General features: G+C 44.9%; 1 protein-coding gene across 1 annotated transcript in view; it reads right to left on the reverse strand.

Annotated features, from left to right (window-relative positions):
* The window catches only part of TP63 (tumor protein p63), a 253,148-nt gene that overhangs the window by 197,199 nt on the left and 35,743 nt on the right, over positions 1-20,206 (reverse strand). The window contains exons 3-5 of the mRNA XM_009565617.2: positions 17,493-17,690; positions 17,268-17,358; positions 15,402-15,545 (exon numbers count right to left, since the gene is read on the reverse strand). The gene's annotated coding sequence lies outside the window, so the exon portion shown is untranslated. The remainder of the gene's footprint in view (positions 1-15,401; positions 15,546-17,267; positions 17,359-17,492; positions 17,691-20,206) is intronic.

Raw genomic sequence — 20,206 nt, forward strand, 5'->3', positions numbered from 1 at the left:
TGGTTTACTCTGGCTCTTAGCGAACAAGAATCTGCGTCACAAAACCCATTATCACAGTTGGCATTAAGCAGCAAGCATCCTGCTAATTATCTCTGCAAAAATCCCCAGCTGAAATGGCCCAGGCAAGCCAGAAGACCCCTACCTGCAGGAGCAATGTCCACACGTGAATTGTGAATGATGATGTGAATTCGTTGCTCAGGTCGTGAGAACATGCAGCAGCTGTGCCAGTGCTGGAGAAGGGACATCCTCCTGCAGCTCCTTTTGTAGCTCTTTATAAATATTTTTCAATGGGTATTAAAGGTGATGGATTTCAACAGTGGCTGGGGTTAAATCAAATGGAACTCCACTAAACAAAAATAACTGTAAGGACAAGCAAATCCACCGGGACCTTCTTTGGACTTTGGGTACATTTCCACTGAAAAACATTTCATGAACTGCAAAGATAAGACCACTGAACTAATTACCTGAAACGGTGACCTGTGGGTCCTGTCCTGATAGTTTTACCCAGAAAGAATTCACTTGCACTACCTGCAGTGCTAAACCCCAGCACTCTCACTTGGCATATCTGACTGAGGTAAACCAAGAAATAATAAAAAAATGGAACTTTTACATCCCCCAGAGCGGTAACAAAGCACAGGGCAAATGGCATGACTCAGATACTGCCTGGAACATATAATGAGGATATTAAACTAGATCATCATTTCATAGGTTACCTTATTTTTAATTGAAAAAAAAAAAAAGGAAAAAAAAAAGAAAAGAAAACACAGAAGCCAACCAACCTACATATTTGGCCTTCAGATGAATTTTTGGTTTTACGTGACAGCTTTTTCCCCTACTTAAAAATTTGCATAAATACTGTCAAGACAGGACACGCATGGTAAAGAATATGCAAAAGTCGGAGCTAAGCTCAGCTGCCTGCCTCTCCCACTGCACTCTGCCAGGACAGCAAAGATCAGCTGGGGCTGCCTAATGGGAGCAATCTCCACTTCTACATCGCACTAAGTCAGGGACCCGGTCTTACTGGCACACAGCCTTCCTTTTAGCAAGCTTTTCTTGGTTAGAAGGACCCTAAATGTAGAGTCTGGTTTTAGTTCACTCAGCCCTTTTGCTGCACAATCACTGTGATTGTGGAGGAGGGTGGTCTGCTTATTTTCCTGTGGGAACTGAAAAGAATAATCTTTATTGTGGCCCTCTTACCAGGAAGCTGCTGCCGCTCCTGTGCCAAGACAGGAGAGCAGGAGTAGCATGGCAGGGAAAGACAAGGACGCTGGCAGGAAGGTGCAAGCATGAGATTGCGTTTACTCACACAAGGGTAGCTTGCGTGACTTCACACAGGTTTAATTCATCTGGTGCAAACTCCCATGCAGACACTTACTTGGGGTTTAGAGAGGTTTATTTCTGATAACGGGATTAGGAAGGGTTTAAGCTAAACCAAAAGGGAAGAATGCACACAAGTGCTTTCACAGCTTAGAAAATAAACAAATACAGTGCAAATCTGCCTTTGGACACTGCCAAAGCAACCAGCGCTCCCTTCCCAGCAGCCCTCCTCACGGTGAGCATTTTACCTAACGCCATCCTGTGGGCTGTTTTTCCTGCTGCAACCCTACCTTACCACGACTCAGTACAGAAAATTGCTACATTTTACATCTACACGCTGCTAAACAACTTACATCAGCCAGAACTTGGCCCAAGTAGCCACACTGGCATAGGAAAAAGGGTACAAAAGAGCTAAGTAAATTTTTTTCCTGTCCCTCTGAGATGACAGTGAGCAGCAGAGCAGCCTGTGCTGTGAGAGCCTGGCAATGTGCTGCAGTAGGAAAAGCCAAAGGCAAAGTGGAGGGAGGCTCTAGCCACTATGCTGCGTTCAGCACAAGGAGGCTATTGCTCAAATGAGGCCCTACCGAGGCTTCCAGATCCCTACTGGTAGGCAAACACATCCCATTTAAAAAGTCCCTTTCCAGTGAGGACACTTGCACAGTTAATTGAAATGGCATTTGCTGCTTGTCTGAGTAATACCGTTGCCATCTCTACTAAGATCTGCAGTGGTTCAGCTGGAGGTACAACGTGACCAAGCAGCAAAAGCAAAATTTACTGCATCCTCCTGAAAGGGCAGGGTGGATCTCCATCTGCAGGGTGCGGTTGCCTTGAAATGGAATTTGGTTGGGACTCGGAGGTAATAGCATAAGTCCCGTGATGTTCACTCTTGAGAGGTGAGGATGTTGGTTTTACATTTTTTCCAAAAGGTTAGGAGTTGTGGTGAGCCTAATGACTCTGGCATGTCAGCCTATGTTATTCAGGGGGAAGAGCACCACCTTCTGAATTACCAAGTCAAATTGACTGTAGTAATCAACTTTTCCTTCCAAGTCCCCATCCAAAACCAAACAGGCCCAACCCTACTTAGCTTATGAGATCATGGCCCAAGGCACTGTAGCTCTCTGGGACATCACTGCCTCACCCATCATCTATAAACATCAGTTGTGCAGGAACAGTATAGATCTCCTCCAAATTTTACATACACAAAGATCTCTGACCCATGACATAAGCCCAGCAGAAAGTGCCTGCAGCGCCTCTCTGAGATGGTAGGTAACCAACAGAGCCATGGAAATAAGGACAGAGCAATGGAGTCATCAGGAGCAGGTACTGCACAGAGCAGTAACCTCTCTTGGCTGCCTCCCAGTGAAAACCTCTTGCCCAAGCTGGTGCTTATCATTCAAAGGCTACCTTCCGTGAACCCTGCCGCCTCAACACTTTTCTACTGCTCAGCTCCACTGAGTAGCATATTCATCTTCCCATCATCACTTCAGAACCTTTTTGCATTGTTAAATCACTAAGAGAAATTGATTTTCCCTTGATATTTTCAAATCAAAGCTGCCTGAGCTAGAAGTCTTTCTTTTGTAAAAGAAAGATCACTACCGTTAATGGATTTCTCAAATGCATAATCCATATCTTACACTTCAGAAGTCATTAAGTCTTATTGTGCTATAATTCAAGCCTGGCCCAACACCTCCTGAAGCAAAAAGTTCTCATTGACTTTTTATTGGATCTGGCCTTTTCATTGGTTCTCTTGACCTCAATTAAGAAGCCTTCACCACTGCTTAAAGAAGTGACTTTATTCAACTGTACCTTACACATGACAAAGCAGAGGTATGAAAAGCTGCAGTGGTTTTTGAAAGGTCAGGTTGTGACTCTAACTCTGAGCTGAGATCAGAGGTGAATTAGTTCCATTCAGTTCCACAAACAAAATCAAATTAAATAACTGAGAATATGTATACTATTTCTGCAGGCAACAAAGCTGGGGAGAGCTGACTTTATATACAGCAGAGGATCAGAAGTCAAAATCATCTTGATGATCTGGAAAAACTGGGGGTAGGTTGTGAAATTCAGTAAAAATCAGTGCAAGACATCACACTTGTAGGGGCATCTTTCCTCCCTTCTCAACATAGGTAAGGCTCAACCACTGGCTTGTCTCTAGTCTCAGACTCACCTTTCAAGACAGACCACAGAATTCAGAGAAAGCAGAAGGCTGAGAGACATAAGCTTCAGCAACTGCACGAGCTGGGGTGTTTAGGCAAGGGGGAGAGCTGGTTAAAGGGAGCAAAAGGGACATCTTCAGCTGTGCAAAAAGTCGTGCAAGAAATGAGTTGGACATTAGGGCTTCCAAACAGCCTTCCTAGAGTGGCTGTATGATAGTTTCACTTTTGATTCCTAGTGTCATTTCTGTAATAATTGTACGCTTTGTTGTTAAGAAAGAAGCTTGAAATATAATTCATGGGTGATCTAAAGGTTAAAAAAAGTCAAAGTTAAAAAAAAAAAAAGCTTGAAAAAAGTTTGCCTTATGTCATGATTTGGCTCATGTTGGATGAGAAGATCCAGAATTTTTGATCACCATTTGGCAATGCTTACTTGCTTCCCTAAAAGTTGTTTTAATGGCACCAACATTATATCAACCATGTTACCTCCTCCCATTGCCTATGTTTTACTGACACAGCTATCTTGAGCCTGATGCAGCTTTCCTTTGGCACCCAGGCTGCACAGGGGTATGGAGCCTCTCTCTCTATTTGATTGGAATTTAGGACCAAATTATCCCTTATTCTACAGAGCTTTTGCAGTCTCAATCTGACTTGCTCCACACTGACCTATGTAGGTCTTGTAGCACTTTTCAACTCCCATATTTCACTCTCTGTACACAGCAAGCATTAACGCTCAGAGTAAGGTTTCCCTCCAGGTATGAGCTTGGCTTTCTTACAGAGCAGTCTCATTTTCCTACCTTCATGCACACTTTTATTTCCTTAAACAGCTTGAACTGCCATTATAGAGGACAGTCTAAATGACAAATGTTAAAATAATGTTTTTAACCTACTGTCATTCAGTAGGCGCTTTACTTCCCTGCAGACTGGGCACTGTCTTCAGCCTACTCAAAAAGCTCTGCCCTTACCAATGTAAGCATCTCATTTTAACCATCATTTTCAGTTCCTTGTAGACAACAGAAAAAATAGCAACTTGCGTGGATCACATCTAAAACCACTTGCATAAGTTCAAAGATAATTAGACTTTTAGTTGCTAAATGCTGTGCAAAGCACACAGTTAACAGCTAAAACTGATTTTAATCTTTGCTTAATTCTTTTGCCAGAGAGTCCCATTCATAGCGAGGCAGCTGTCTAAATATCTCAGCCCCTTGGGGCGAGGAGACGGGGGAGCCTCTTGAAATGCTCTTTACTGACCCCAACTGGCTGCTCCCTCGGCAGCACTCGAGAACCACTTTCAGCTCATTTTGGGGCAGACAATGTCAGTGGGGCTAGACCCCCCCCTAGGATACAATTGATCCGTGAAGTGCAAAGAATCTTACTTTCCTCTGTTCAGGTAATCATTCTTAAACTCATAACAAAAGTCAGATGGCAAAAGTGGTAAAATTAACGCAATGTAATGGCCTATTAGAAAGTGCATCGATTTACACCCCACTGCTTTCACACTGGCTGGAAAACACGGTGGTCTTCTCGGGGCAAAAAGGCCCTCAAAGGCCAGAGAGCAACTGCAAATGGTGGAACGGTTGGAGGTTTGATGTACTCAAACCACAAGACAGGTATTTTTTTCTTTCATATCACTGTGTCTAAGCTTTGTCATGCTATGAGCACCTGCTTATAATTAAGTTCCTTAAAAGCAAGCAAATAGGATTTTTTTTAATCATCTCAAACAGCCTTCTGCAGAAGGCGATTAGACATTAGTGCTTTCTACAGCGAGGCAGTGCACACATTTCCAGAGAAAAATGATATGAGGACATAATAACAAAAACATTAATGAATCTGCTCTCTGCAACAGGCAGTAGCCTACACCAAGGTTTACTTACTCAATATCTTAATAAACTCCAATATTTAGTGTAGCAATACATTACTGTCTAACCAGATGACTACCCCTGCACACACCACGTGTAATGCCCTGGGAAGAGAAGTTGAACTAAGGAATATGCTTATGCCTGTGGTGTGATGAGGAAGTATGCTTTGTTTCTTCTAAAGAAGGCTGCTGCAATCCTCAGCTGCAGACCAAGGCAGACTATCATTTTAGTATTAAAATGCTCATTATGGGTTTTTTGTTTGGTTGGTTTTGCTTGACTAGTTTCACTTATTGGCCCATAGGTTCTAAAATATAGAGAGTGGCATAAAAATTGCATTAACTTCAATATGTTCCTGGCATTTAATTAGGCAAGCCTTCAGTCGCTGGTTCTTTCCTCTCTTAGACCCTGCAAGCCCAATGTCTTCTGCAACGGACAGACAAGAGCTGGGAAGCAAAGCTGGGAGAGCAGAGGACCCAGGATGCAAGAGATGTTCAGAAAGTGATCAGCCACCACAGGATGACCTTAGATTTTCAGGCCTATGGTCAGACAGTCTAAATGTCAGTCAATCCCTCTGCCAAATATTTCCCATTAAGTGTCTCTCAGTGGCTTCATGCTCAGCACTATACTTCAGTCCCAGGAGTGACACCTCAGAGACACGGTGCTGATTGGGAGCACAAAGGGCTTAGGAGGAGTTCAAATGCCCTCCAAATGGCAGGGAGTTTTATTTACCTACTCATTTACCTAAGCTATACAGTTAGCTAATAGCTTGCACAGCACTTTCAGCTACACAGCAGGAAAGCTCTAGACAGAGGAGCATTAGAATTAGTCATATAAAAGCTATCATGAAGAAAAGGCTGGTTGTTTTTTTTCCCACTAGGTTCCCTATAAACCCCATGTCTTTGGGTCTAAAAGAGTATTATCTCCCACAGGAATGACAGAAGCCTGATCTTGAATAAAGAGCCAACAGGGCTCAGAAATCACACATAAGAAATTATAAAAATGCTTGCCTAGAAACTAAGAGTTTAAAAAATAGCAATGAATCCTTCTGGGATCCTTCAGATTTGCCTGTAAGCCTTGCAGTCACCTTCATGAGAGCTCACACCCACATTACAATTATACAAGCCCTCTTCTCTTGCAAAATCAAGCAGAAAACACCGTCTATCACAAGACAGGTAATAAAAACATGAGATTGATGGCTTTACTTTCAACATTGCAACTATTCCCAATTTGAGATATCTTTTCCCAGCTTTATTATCCAGGAAATTCTACCCTTTCCTTCTTGTGTGAGGCCTATGGGAGCAGAGGGCCTCCTACAGCTCACTGAAGTGCTCAGCACTTCAGGATACAGCTTCGGATCAATGTTCTCGGCTGAGTGGATAAAAATACAAATAAATCAAACCAGAATGAAAAAAAGCCTCTGGCAACCCAGAAGAAAGTTAATAGTCATTATATTCATCTGCAGGATGTGAACTTTCCCTGTCCTTACTGATTTCTCTTATTAAGCAATCATCAAGCACTGATAGGCAGTTTTTGCAGGAAATGGGATTACAATGTGTTCGTAAGAAAAACACTAATAGAGCAGGCAGCCAATATGAGCCACTTGACATCCCAGGAAATTAAGTTGCACTGTGGTCCCAGCTTATAAGTTCAGCAAGACCCACGAGGGAACTCTTTGAGCCTTGCTGTGCTTTCATTTCAGCTGTGACTGCTGTATGGGCTAATTGAGGGCAGTAGCCACGTGTGCTCTGTCACAGCTGTCCTGCTGCCCTTCCTCTCCCCTGACAGCTCCTACTCTGCTCAAAGCCTGTGTGCCCCAGCCAGCTTTGTCCTTTAGATGCTGAGCATGCAGGGGTGAGAAAAAAGAGGTTCTAGAAGGTCAAAAAACCTCAGTGAAAACAATAATAGAGTTTCAGAGAAAGCCTCTGATATCTCTGTCAAACAGAGCTGGATATATTTCTGGGGACATGAACTTCAAAGCCCAAAGCATCTTGCCCTGGATGACAGATCACTTGGGGACTGCAGCTATTGCAAGTACAAGCTGTGGAGCCAGGGTTAAGCACTGAAGCTCACAAGCAGGACAGATTTATTAGTTGCTTTTGTCCACATCGTTGCTGAGAGGGCAGGAAGGAGAAGGTTGAGCAACAGCAGTATTTGGTCCAGCTGTGTGGGAGCTGGAAAGACGGCCATCCTGGAACGAAGGCAGCAGCCACCAAGGCTGTGTTTGTTCAGCTGCATTCCTGGGGGAGCTCCTGCTGATAGACACAGGATCAGGTGACAGTGAGCCACCTCATACAGAAACATCCTCTTCTTCACCTGAGACAAGGTAAAAGCTGTTTGGGGAAGATGTGAGCTTCCACCTTTGGGCCTGAGTCCCAAGTGCCTCTCACATACTAAGGCAGCAGGAGAGATTTAGCAAAGACAAAACACCCTTCTTTACAAGGAGGACAGAAAAAGGAGGGAATCCTGGAAGGCTTTGGGCACTGCCCAGGCAGCCTCTCCCACAGGGGAGAGCCATGCACTCTCTGCTAGCCCAAATTTACTTTAGGAGATAAATGTTGCACAGCCACAAACATAATTTAGGTCCCCAAGGATCCTGGCTGCCCTCTGGGTTTTCCCGTTTGAAATACTTGGATTTTCTTGGAAAACTTGCAGGATTGCAGCCAGTATTGCTACTACTCCCTGTTAAAGATACCTCATAGGCAACCATTACTTCCTCTTCCCATTAATTTAATGGGTTCTAAGGGTCTCCCTTTCAGCCCACTGAAGTGGGCACTGCTTACAGATATGGTTTTGGACCGACCTGGGAGGGGTACCTGGCCCACTTCTGCCTCACTATTGCCCTGTACGCACAGCCTGAATAAGAAGGGCTTCAGTACCCAGCTCAGCCTTCAGTCTGCTGTGTAACACTAGGAAGTCAGACAAAACTGAGGCCAGAGGAGCTGAAAGAACCTGGCCTAAGGTCACCCAGTTAGTCAAAAGAGGATTAAGAATCAATCAGTGTCTTCTAGTCCCCATCCTCCCAGAAGAGCACTGCTCCAGAAAGAGTAGCAGTCGGGGATGAATCAAACCCAGAAAACTCCATCTAGTGAAGTAATATGAGACTGTAAAACAACTGAGTTACAGCCCAACCTAACCAAAGAGCCATCAAAAATTATGGGGGTAAGGGTACTGGGAATCCCATTATCTTCCATGCCCTGTAACATCTACTCCATTGCTTGCAATGGGAACATACAGCAAAGTCATGCGGAGGTAAAGCAATTAAAACTCTAATGCTGGAAATGTTCACCTTCATATAGGCATGGAAACCTTCAAGTTTCCTTTTTACTGTACGGATAGGATCCTGCTTTTCATTGGCACAATAGAAAATAGCCACAAAAATTCCACACACACAGCATCAGACCCCGCAACTAGTCTCGACACGCAAAGCGTCAGTAATAAAACACACCCCTACAGGGATTTAGCACTTTGGCTTGTGTTTGGCTGAGGGACTTGGGCAGAACTTTCACTCTACAGACACAAAAAAGTATTAATTATCATCAACTCTGTCATTATTTCAACCCCCGCACCTCCCCTTCCCTGTTAGCAAAGGGGTAAGGAGCCATGTGCTGATGGGATTGTGGGTTTACATGAATGAGATGGGGCCAGCTCAGGTGCCAAAGGAGAAATTCAGGGAAATAGTCTTTTATTAAAAAAATTACAGCAGCTGCTGCACGTACTTCCTTAAGCACACATGCAGACACGCCCCTCTTCCTGTCCATCACACACATCCTCTCTGCCACAGATGCTCTTGCACAACTTGATGACAAAGTAGCTTTCAACTGAAATCCACATAGGTGCCAAGGCCCTTCTCTTACTAACATCCCATGCATCTCTGGTGCATTTGTCCCCTTCACCTACTGCTCCCAAAACATGACCTGCCCTGTCCTACCAGAAGGTCGGTCTCCAAAGCACACACTTAGGGGAGGTTTTGTGCTGGCACCACAACAGATGCTGCAGCCAAGAGGGCAGCCTGGAGAGTGCAGAAGGTCTGGAACAGCCAGCCAAAGCAAGGGCTTCTCAGGGATTCTTGAAATAGTCTCTTTTCCCATAGATTCCCTTTCTGTCTCTTTTTAACTGTCTTTTTCTATGAACTGAAGTGGTGGTGTCCTGCAGCACCCTCTAGTCAATGGTTAAGTGAGGGCTAACACACCAAAGTGTGAGACTTAGCTGTTTGGCACACACCTTTGCGCTCATTCATACGCATGAAAAAAACAAAACAACAAAAAACATGTAACTCTCCATAAAAATTTGCAAAGCTGCTTCCACAGCGCCTGGAAACCTTCTCCCCTAGGGCCCTGGTTAGACTAGTTGCAAGGTGCAATTCCTGATTTTCCACCACACCCTTGCATTGCATTGTCACTTTCTCCTTCCAGCTCTCCTCCACCCACATGTCTGAGCTATCCTGCTTTGGCCTTTTATCTGGCACCTAGCCTGGAAATTTGATGGGGATGGTCTCCTTATTAGCTCTCTCTGTAGCATCCATCAACATGGGGCAGCTATCCACATCTAAAGGCTTCAAGAGGGAATCTGCTTACCCAAAATAGCAAGGGGACACACAAATATGCTGTCCTTCTTCAAAAAGGCTGCAAAAAGGCAGGAAAGCACAGGCTCCTCTTACACATGCTACCTTCCTTCCCAGTTTACCTGCAACACAAACAGAGTTTAGGAAGGTCCCAGAGCTCCAGGTGGGACCGCTGAACCAGCGGTCATCCCTAAACACGCTGCGTGGTGTCACATTTCTATGCTTCCCCTCCGGTGGCTGTAGAGCTTAAATCTGCAAATTGATCCAGATGGACAATTACTAGAAAGGTGGGACCACATGATGGAGTGAGACAGAAGGGAAGACTATCGAGGCCGGAGCCTAATAGAAAACCCATAGCCTAAGACTGACAGCTTCACTTTCACCTTCGGTGTTGCTGCTTACACTTTCACCTGGCCCTGCAACCTCCCACAGCCAAATAAGTACCAGATGCTGCACTTCAGGTCTGTTAGCACGATCTCTTTGCTTTATGCAAGTGCCAGCAACCACACTTGCACACAAAGCAGGGCGAAATCCAGCCTAGGCTGGAGATCAGGGCTCCAAGGTGATCACTGAAGGCTATGTTTCAGCTTGCATCCTGCGCTGGGGCACCATGATGGTACAGCATATACAGCAAACACCACCTTGCTCAAAGACAATACTTTCTTTATCCTCTGTCACTGATCTGTCCATGAGAATGGCTGCCTCTTCCTTCAGCCAACTCTTTGTTCTGTCGGGGTGCGTTAGGAAGGCATTCTTCAGGCAACTGTCATTTTTCTTTGGACAACGTGCCTTCTCTCTTCACACAGACACACTCTGTCCCTTCCAAGCAGATTCTACCAGAAACAGAGAGAGATTCTAATTGAGGCCCAGAACAAATAAGAAATTTGCAGTTTAAGTACTTGTTTAGTTAGACTTGCATGGGACAAACCACTGCAACTCACCATGCCTCAACTTCTCCATATGGAAACTGGAGGGATATAAAAGACTTCTGAATCTCCAAAAAAATCTAGAAGGGACAAGGGTTAAATAGCTGACAGTTGCTAATAAAGCCCAGTAACTCTCCATTTGCTTCAGCAGCACCTGTCCACATACAACCGATATCCGACTAGCTTTGGTAAAAAGATGTCAATAAGCAGACAGAAAACCTTTTCATTTGCAAGACAGCCATCGTTCTGCCAGTGGAGGTTTAGAAAATGCTCAAGCACCTTTAACAACAGCACCTCAGCTCTGAGATTTGAAGAAAGGCAAAAGGATCTGCAATGGGCTTATAGTGGGATGCATAAAGGTCCCACAGAAACATGACACCTAGATGGGCAAAGCATAGATGTCTGTGAAATGTTTCTGTAGGGGTAAAAAATTGGCTGAAGCTGTGAAAGACCCAGCTCAGCAGCTCGATCCATTGCCCAAAATAACAAGGTGGTGGCATCCGGGATCCTCCCCAACCAAGCCCGCCAGCAAATGCCCCAGCAATCCCAGCGTGTGTTCACCCCTGTCATCACGCTTCGCTGGGCATTAGTAGTGGACGGCACCCCACCCCAAGAAGACATGGGGCATTCTTGGCACTTCGCCCTGAAGGCAAGGTCATCAGACATGATGATGAATTCTTTGCCTTCCATATCCACAGTGGTATGCAGTGAAACACGATCCTGCCCCAAGCAAGAGCCAAGTTTGATTAGAGCTGATCGTTCCAAGATGCTTACTGCAATGATCTTTCAAAGACGGCTACCCAGAACGAGCCTAGAGGCAAGAACATGAAAGCCTTGGGGAAGTTCAGCCAAGTCTCCCAGAGATACAAAGCAGAGTGGCAGAGCCCATGAGAACAGATGCTCTTTCTGGTCGGAAGTACAGTGGAAAGTGGCATTTTCCCCAAGATATTGCAACCCAGCACGCACAAGTCACCACAAATGGACACGGCAGAGCCTTCCAGTCATGCCTTCCAACTTGGCACTGACTTAGCCCTTGGAACAGAGAAACTCTTCCTTTTTACAAAATGATCAACATGACCAAACTAAAATACTTGGCAGAGCAGAGTGAGGGTCCACTTTCATTCTCCTTTGCAGACTCTTTGTGGGACCTTGAACAGGCCCTGTTTTCTGTACTTCAATTCTCCATTGAGGACAACAGCCCTTTCTCACCTCAACAGAGGGCTGTGACTAATCTCAATAACACCGAGAAGACACTCCAGTAGCACAGTGATGTCCTCGTCTGACCCCAGCCAGCTCTGGGGCACGTATTCTGTGAAGAATTCCCTCCTTTTGTCCTGCAGCAGCTCCAGAGGAGTCAGGAGGGCTGGACCAGGACAACATGTAAGACCTTCCTTAATGCTTCTCTGCCTCCACCAGCCTCAGGAAGCAGGGGTCTAATGTTGGCAAAGACACTCACAAAATAGCAGCACAAATCCAAATTATATTTTCCCTGTACGTAAAATGCACCTCTTACATTCTGTCTTCTCGCTGTGACGGAAGCCCACCCTGCTTCAACCAGTGAACAACAAAGAAAATGACAGAGGCAGCAAACATTAAGAAAACCCACTCCTAAAGCCTCCCACCACCACATTTTCCCCACTGTCATCTGTTTCACAAATGCAACAAACTAAACTAAAAAAGATCCCACCACCACTCTCAGCTAAATTCCTTGCATCTCAGAAAGTACATGCTACCCTGTGCCAAAGTAAACAATCTCATGGGTAGTTTACAGCAAAAAAAAGTACACTAATTTAATTGTAAACAAAGGAACAACAAATTAGCTCAGAGCCTGCCACAGTACACTGTATGGAAACATTCCCCAGCTGAGACAGGAGTGAAATAACCACAGTGGGACCTTTAATGCACACTCAGCCTGGCACCCCTACCTTTGAAACATCTAAGGAAGTACAAAACTAATCTTCCTACAGCTGTTATGTAGGTTATATGCCCACCAGCTTCCCACCATTGCTGTAGGTTTAGTGATGGTGCAGTTCAAAATTAGCAAGGATCATCCAGTTAACATGGGGAGAAGGGTTTACATAGCTCTGTTGGTTGGCTGCATGTGAGAGCTGGTTTTGGGCTAGCTGAGAGCCGCATCAGGTGCGGGAAACCATTGCAACACAGTGTCCACGCATGCACGCACAGCAACATATTGACATGGGGATTGAGAAAAAAAGAAGGGAAGGAACTGTGGTTTCTTCACATGGAGCTTCCTTTTTGCTTGAGTTCAGTGCAAGCTCTGAATCCTGGATATGAACAGGCGTCCAACAACTCAACACAAACACGATCCTCAGCCAGTGCAGATCACAAGCCCATGAGCAGAAAGGGCTGGGGAAGGCAACTCCCATTTCAACAGCTATGAGCCGGCCTGATGATCAGCTCTGGCTCTGACGATTCCTGAGCCCGGGGGACAGTTTCCTTCAGGAAAAGTCCTAGAGCTACAGCTCCAGGTGGAGTCTCAGGCCTGGCTCAATGCAGGCTGAGGACAATTCTGCTTACATTGGGCCAGAAATCCCACCTGGAGTTTAGCTTTATGGGGGGTAAGGATTTGAGATCCACTCTTTCAGAACATCAGCCACCAAAATTCAGCTCTTTATAAGGATATGCCTCAATGCTTCCTAAGTGAATTCAGATGAAAATCCAACCTCACACCAAAGGAATAATACTCAGATAGACTTTTCCAACAGCTGAGAAACAGGCTGTAATTAAACCTCTGTAATTTTCCCAAAGAAGCAGCACTGTAAAGCTTGAACTCTGCAGCTCCTGACAGAGCCCAAAGCTGGGAAATCTATGCAGGTCACTCATTAACTGACTCTAGTACTAACTTCTTTCAAGTCATCCATGTTCATGTCATGCCCCGATTACTAGTATCCATAAAAAGAGGCTTTTCTATCTGGACTGTAAAGAGCTGCAACCTAAATGCATGTCCCAGAGCGTTAGCTCACCCATGTCACTGCCAGGAGGAGTACAAAAGGCACCTCCCACAGAGCAGAAGCGGGGCTTGGTGGCACTCCCCCCGCGGATCAGTACGGTGCTTTTCAAAAGCTACTAAAAAAAAAAAAAAAAAAAAAGGGAAAAGGAAAAAGGAAAAAGAAAAAAAGCAATCCTCACTATAATCACTTCAAAACATATTGATTTGGAATCAAAATGCAGATAACAGCTTATTCTCACGTGCCCAGCTCCTGCAGATACCCATGTAAACCCTTACGGCACCCCAGGGCTAGAGCAGAAGTTTGGGAAACAGTCTGAATCCCAGAGGCCTTGCCAAATATCACAGCCAATGCTCTTTGGTACCAGTTAGAGCAAAGGAATCAAAGACAACATATTAAGGAAGAGTGATAGAAAAAAACTATGGTTTTTTTTGCTTTCTTTACAGACTCCTGGAGGTGCCATACTGTGGACAGCAACTGAACTAAGCAATTGCATTCCAATGTTTTGTATGTATTGATTATGTTATGGTATCTGGTTACATCAGTAGATTTAAAAGCTCCTACATAAAGGAAAGAGCTGAAATATATAGAGGTCAAGTTTGTATATCATCTATGCTGGTGTAAATTACCCAGTCCATGGGTAACAACAGAATTAGAGTAGATACCATGAGTAAACACAAAAAATATTCAAAGCAAATTAAAGATTTAATGCATTCTGCTGTAGAGGTAAGGGGGGAATGTAGTGTATTTAAACCAGAGAGTTTTGGGGCATCCACAAACCCAGAAGCAGATAAAGCTAAACCTAGATCCCACTGCAGTTTGAGAAGGTTTGCCTATCAGTTTCTGTGGCTTGGAGTACTTGCTTCTGAAGGCAAAGTTCAAATGTTTATTGCCCAGGTAGTACTGTACACTTCCCACTTTACTAATTTTCATGCTGGAACAGCCAACAAATTGGCAAAACAAGTTGGGAGGGCAGTCAGGGGATGGATGGAAGCAGCATACGGTTGCCTTGGAGTTATCCAGGGTTATCTACACATCACACTGTATGCTCCCTGCTTCTCATAATTAAAGTGTCTAGACAGGAGATGATGCTGGTGAAACAGCAAGTAAAAAGGTTTTGCAGAGTTTTTCAGAGGAGCTCAGCTAAAGCAGTGATTACAACAGAATGACAGGCAAGACTTGCAGAACCCAGCTGAGATTAGAGCCAACTTTGACCTGAGTAAGGGTCCCTTCATAACACCCTGCACATCCTGAAAAAGCTGCTGAATCATAGCACTGAAGTCACAAGCACTCAGGAGGGCTCAGAGCTTTTGAACCAGCCTCGGAGTGGAGGTTTCTGCAAAAGTAATTGCAGCTGTGTCTCAGCTTCATCCAGATGCTGGCATTTAACAGCCTCAGTGTGTGTAAACCAGCTTCACTCCACTGAAGTCAACAATGGACACCAGCTGAGAATCTGGCTCTCCATGTGGTTTAAATATAGTCTAAAGAAAGAAACCTTACAGAAGGATTGCCCAGTTCCTCATGTCCATTTCCCCCTTGGGGTAGGGCTGAATAAGATGATTTTATTCTTTTAAAGTTAGCTCCAGTTATTTTTAACAATAATATTATGAGCTCACATTTATTACAGCACCTTCCATCCTCCAGGAGCCAGGCTGCCTCTCAGGCTTCACCGGGAATCACAGAGAGAGATGGACACAGTGCTCTGCACAGCACCAGGATGGAGCCACATCTGAACACGGATGCTCAATGTGCACAGAAGCCTGGCAACAAACACATCAAATCATCAAGGGGACTAAAACAATTCAGCCTCAGCATTGCAATTCAGCCCCAACCAACTGCATAAGGAAGTAATCCAAGCAGCAGTTTCAAATCCTCCCTTGAGCTGGCCAAGAGAAAGACACGATGCTTTCACAGCTCATGCAGGGTATCACGATCACACACTGTGGCCCTACACACACAGCACAAGGCCAGATTACCACACGTACTGCTGGGAAAAAGCAAACACGAGTGACCTTTGAGAAAGGAAGAGAAGCTGGATCACTCCTACTGTGACAAACCAGGGCTCTGCTGGCATTCCCTCATCTCTTTAGCTCAAACATCCCTGCAAAACCCAGGGATATGTCTCTGAAGCCAGTTACATGGCAATCTCCTTATGTCGCATTACCAGGCTATGATTCTTCAAATCTTTGCCCTCACCGCAGTAAGGCTTACACTGACTGCTAAACAAGGCAGAAGGGTCATTGGTGCCAGCAGCAGGAGAAAGATTTGCTTCAGAAAGCTCAGGGGTCTGATATCCCTGTTGGGGAACAGATAAGATAGTCACCAACTCTTTTCTAATGTGAGGGAGAAACTAGGAAAGTAGAACAGGAAAAGTAAATTGTCTCATGGACTTAAATTTGTGCAGAAATGCTAGAAGTAGAGTGATACCAAGTTTTGTCGACAAGTAGGGTCAAATTTTCTGGGCTCAGACTAGGAAATTAGGCCCATTCAGTTCCTACCATATGGGAACTGCTCGGAAAAGGCATCTTCCAGACAGTTCCCCTCGAGCCACCACAGAGCAATGGAAATGCAGCAAATAAAAGCTGCGGCCACCACCCAAATGCTCCATCAAAGACATGAACTCTGGCCTCAAAAAAAAAAAAAAAAAAAAAAGAAAAAGAAAACCAACACAAACAAAACCCCAGATCCATTAATGAAAAATAAAGCACAAGGCAAGGAGTGATGAAAACAAATAAAACCGAGGCTGTAAAATGCCTGGTATGTAAGATGTGTTGAAACTTGCTGCTGACAGCAGCTTGAACAGACATTCACATGCAGCCATTCATAAGACGCACAGTAATTACCTTCTCTGAGAGGCTGTATTATGATGATTTCTTTAAGCATAGCACAATATCTCTAGCAACAGGATATAATTACAGCAAAGGATATGCCTTTTAACCTCCTTCCACCCGCCGCCAACCAGCACAGGGAGAGAGCTGGGAGCCAGGGTCTCTGTAGGGAGGGTGAAAGTAGTCTACCCTGTGCTACTGCACTCGTTACCTGGAGCCAAGCACGCTTTTGATGGGAGACTGTGGTGTCATTGCTCTTGCAGGAACCCAGCCTCTCTCCCTCTTGGCTTAGGGTGGAAACATTCCCAACAGTGTGGGACTTTGACAGAGCTGGCAGCAGCCACCAGGCCACCAGAGGAGTTCGGCACAGCCAGCCTGCTCTGGGCCGACACCTCAGTGGTAAATAAATAAATGCCAAATATAAACAGGCAAGGGAATGACTCAGAACTGGAACACGCTGGCAGCTCTGAGAGGTAGCAGGACTTCCCACCTCCAGAGCAGGACTTTACTGGCCCTAAATACCCCATTGCAGAGCCCTTTTGAAGAGCTGGCATGCTCCAGAAAAAAAAACAAGGCTCCCAGATAAGAACTGACACCATGCCCAGCACAGGCTGTGGCATCCTCAGGGGATGGATGCCACCTCCTGGTGATTACCTGGCCCACCTGCAGCAGCCGAAACACCAATGTTGGTCCTCCCAGCTCGTCTCCCTGAGACTGGCTATTCTGCTCCACTTCCATAACCTTCCTGCAGAGAAGCACAGGAAATGCTATTGCTGCAGCTGTTGGATTAATTAATGTAGAGTCCAGAAGTAAAGAAAGATGGACGCAACAACAGAGTCTCAACAGCTGTGTGCTCAGCCAAGGGAACTGGTCACTCACATTGCCTCCATCCACTCCCAGTACTTAGTCCTCTAGATTTCTCTGGGGTGGTGAAGTGGTCGTCACAGTCAATGGTAGTCAGCGAGATTTGCTGCATTGGGAAGCAGCTCAGTGTGGTGAAGTCCCAATTTGCAGACCAGCAGGTAGGAGACTGTGAGCACCACGGCTTGCTCCTTCTAATTATTTCAGTTATTAGTCCTAGGGGGGAAAGCAGACAGTTAAGTCCTGGCCCCATGCCTCCTCACCTCAAACCAAAAATGCAGTGCTGCATCTGACCTAAGTCTCTGTTTTTTTCTAGCCCATACATTGATTATCTGAATATCAAAATTGTACATCAACCTTCATTTTCCAAAAGCATCCGGAGTAGAATTGCTGAGTGGCTTGGGGTTTCCATGCCAGATACTGAAAACAGAGAGCCAGGGAGGTTTTCAGGGCCCTTTTTCGAGATCCAGACAGGTTTACTTCCCATTCTAGGGTGGAGGATAGGGTTGGTTTTGTTGGGTTATTTTTTGTTTGTTTGTTCATTTTTTTTTCCAGATGAGAGACTGGAAAGCTTTTTCCTCTAAATATGAAACAACTAAAATTAAACAATCACCAGCGTTTTCCTTATTGGTCTGGAAACTGCATTACTAGTGAGAGTCAGCTTGGTGCAAGTTTGCAAGCCATGATATCAGTAGGAGAATTTCCCCTCCCATTTACAAAAGGAAATGAATTTTGCATCCACCGGATGGCAGTGTAGGGAGAGCAATCATATTAGTTGTAGTATTATTTTCTTTCTGAGCCTCTTAGAAGTGGTTGCAGACACAGCAATTCACACTTATTAAGATCTCCCTGCATTACAACCAGGGGAAAAAAATCTCGGTCTCATTAATACACCATTTTCTAGGACCTCTGTAAGACAAACTGATTAGCTGAGATAGTTCAATAAATGATTTGGTTTGTCTGACAAAAAGAAATGACTGATTGGAGGGGATTGTGCTGTAAACAGTTCACTCTTTACAATAAAAACAAAGACAGACATACAAAGAGTAAAAAGGCAGTATTTCTAATTCAACAAAGATACTTCACGCACCAGGCTGGCAGCTGACAACATACAGAAAGTTCACTTCAGAGTTCAGGCTCTGCAGGACTGAATTATTTTAAGCCTGAAACGGCAATATTTTCTGTCATCAAAACATTTGATGAGCAGTAAAGTCTCTTCTACTCTCACGCGTGGCAGAACGCGAGTTACCAACTGCAGAGAAATTTTTTTGTTTCCCGCATAGCATAAACCTCTAAATAATAAAGCTGCTGAACGTTAAAATCCAGGTAAATAATATTCTCGAAATCCATCCTATCAACAAGATTATTATTGCCCCAGGGTAATAAGCAGTGGAAAATTAGCAAAACCCCAAACTTGGGAAGCCAAGCCACGGGTTACCCCACTGCCACTAGAGGGCAATAGCAACAAGCGACAAAAAACTCGAGGCAAGAAGCCTACTGCGACAAAGCCTCGTCAAGTTGCGTTTAGCGGGGCAGGAGCCGCGGGTTCCGGCTCGCCCGCGGGCAGCAGGTAGCGCCGCTCGCTCCGGCTCCTCCTCCTCTGCCTTAGGAGGTGGAAAAATCTTCACAGATGGCTGTGGTCTAGAAAACAGCCACAAGTAAAAGAAGTACCTCAACGGCATGTATTTAAGCATCATCAAATAGGTGGTCAGATGCCGCTCTGAACAGATGGCAGACCAAACGCATCGTTCATTCCAGATGTTGCAGAGAGCGAGAATGGGAACATGGGAGCAGCAGCCTCATCCACTGACTTACCGAAGAGAAGGTTTGGAGGTGATTTGATGTAAATCTATTAACATTTCACAGTGGGGGACTGTGAGAAATGCTAAAAGGCTCCAAGAACCTAACAAACAAAACCTTGACTAGATCCAGAAGCTCAAAATAAAAGCTGGATAACATTGACCTGGAAATAATACGAGCATTTCAAAATTAAAAATTGCAATAATGCCAGTAGTTAATCACTTGAACAAATCATGTAGGGGAGAGTTTTATTCTCCATCCTTAGAGCTCTTTAAACAAGATTTGCTGTCTTCCTAAAACATGTGCTGTAGCTTAACAGTGAATTATTAGCCTTGATGCAGACAGTACGGGTGCAGGTCTTGTCTGAATGAAGCAGAAGGTGAGACTAGATTAGCAGCACAGTCTCTTCCTGTAATTATAGTCTACAAATATCAAGGTTCTTGTCACAGAGAATTGTCTTTCAGCTGTAGGGTCTGACTCCCACCTTTGCAAACTCATTTCACAGGCTGTGTAGATGCAGCAGTGACAGCAGCTCCAAGGACTTTACCACACAAGGAGCAAAGGTAGCTATTGGCTACTGGGGCACCTTCTGTTGCCAAGGCATTACTTGTTTCTTCAAAGAAAAAAAAGCACAAACCTAAAGAAACTGTTCTTTACACCAAACCGTCCAGGGCCAACAGCTGGGTCATTCAGATCCCCAGCTGGGATATTGTTTCCTGGGCTGTGGTACCAGCTGGGAAGAGACTTGGAACTGATATGCGAGAGTGATGGAGAAGAGGTGTGGGCCAGTTTCAATGTTTTGAGCCTCCAGAGATGTTAGTCACACAGAGGTCATGTAGCACAGAAAGTAATGTCTACACCGCCTGCCCTTTACCTTCCCAGTGCTGGGCTTCAGGGAGATCTTTAGTGAAGGAAAAGGAATTTATAGTGGA

Source organism: Cuculus canorus, chromosome 9 (assembly GCF_017976375.1).
Source record: "Cuculus canorus isolate bCucCan1 chromosome 9, bCucCan1.pri, whole genome shotgun sequence".
In the NCBI taxonomy this organism is placed as follows: domain Eukaryota; kingdom Metazoa; phylum Chordata; class Aves; order Cuculiformes; family Cuculidae; genus Cuculus; species Cuculus canorus.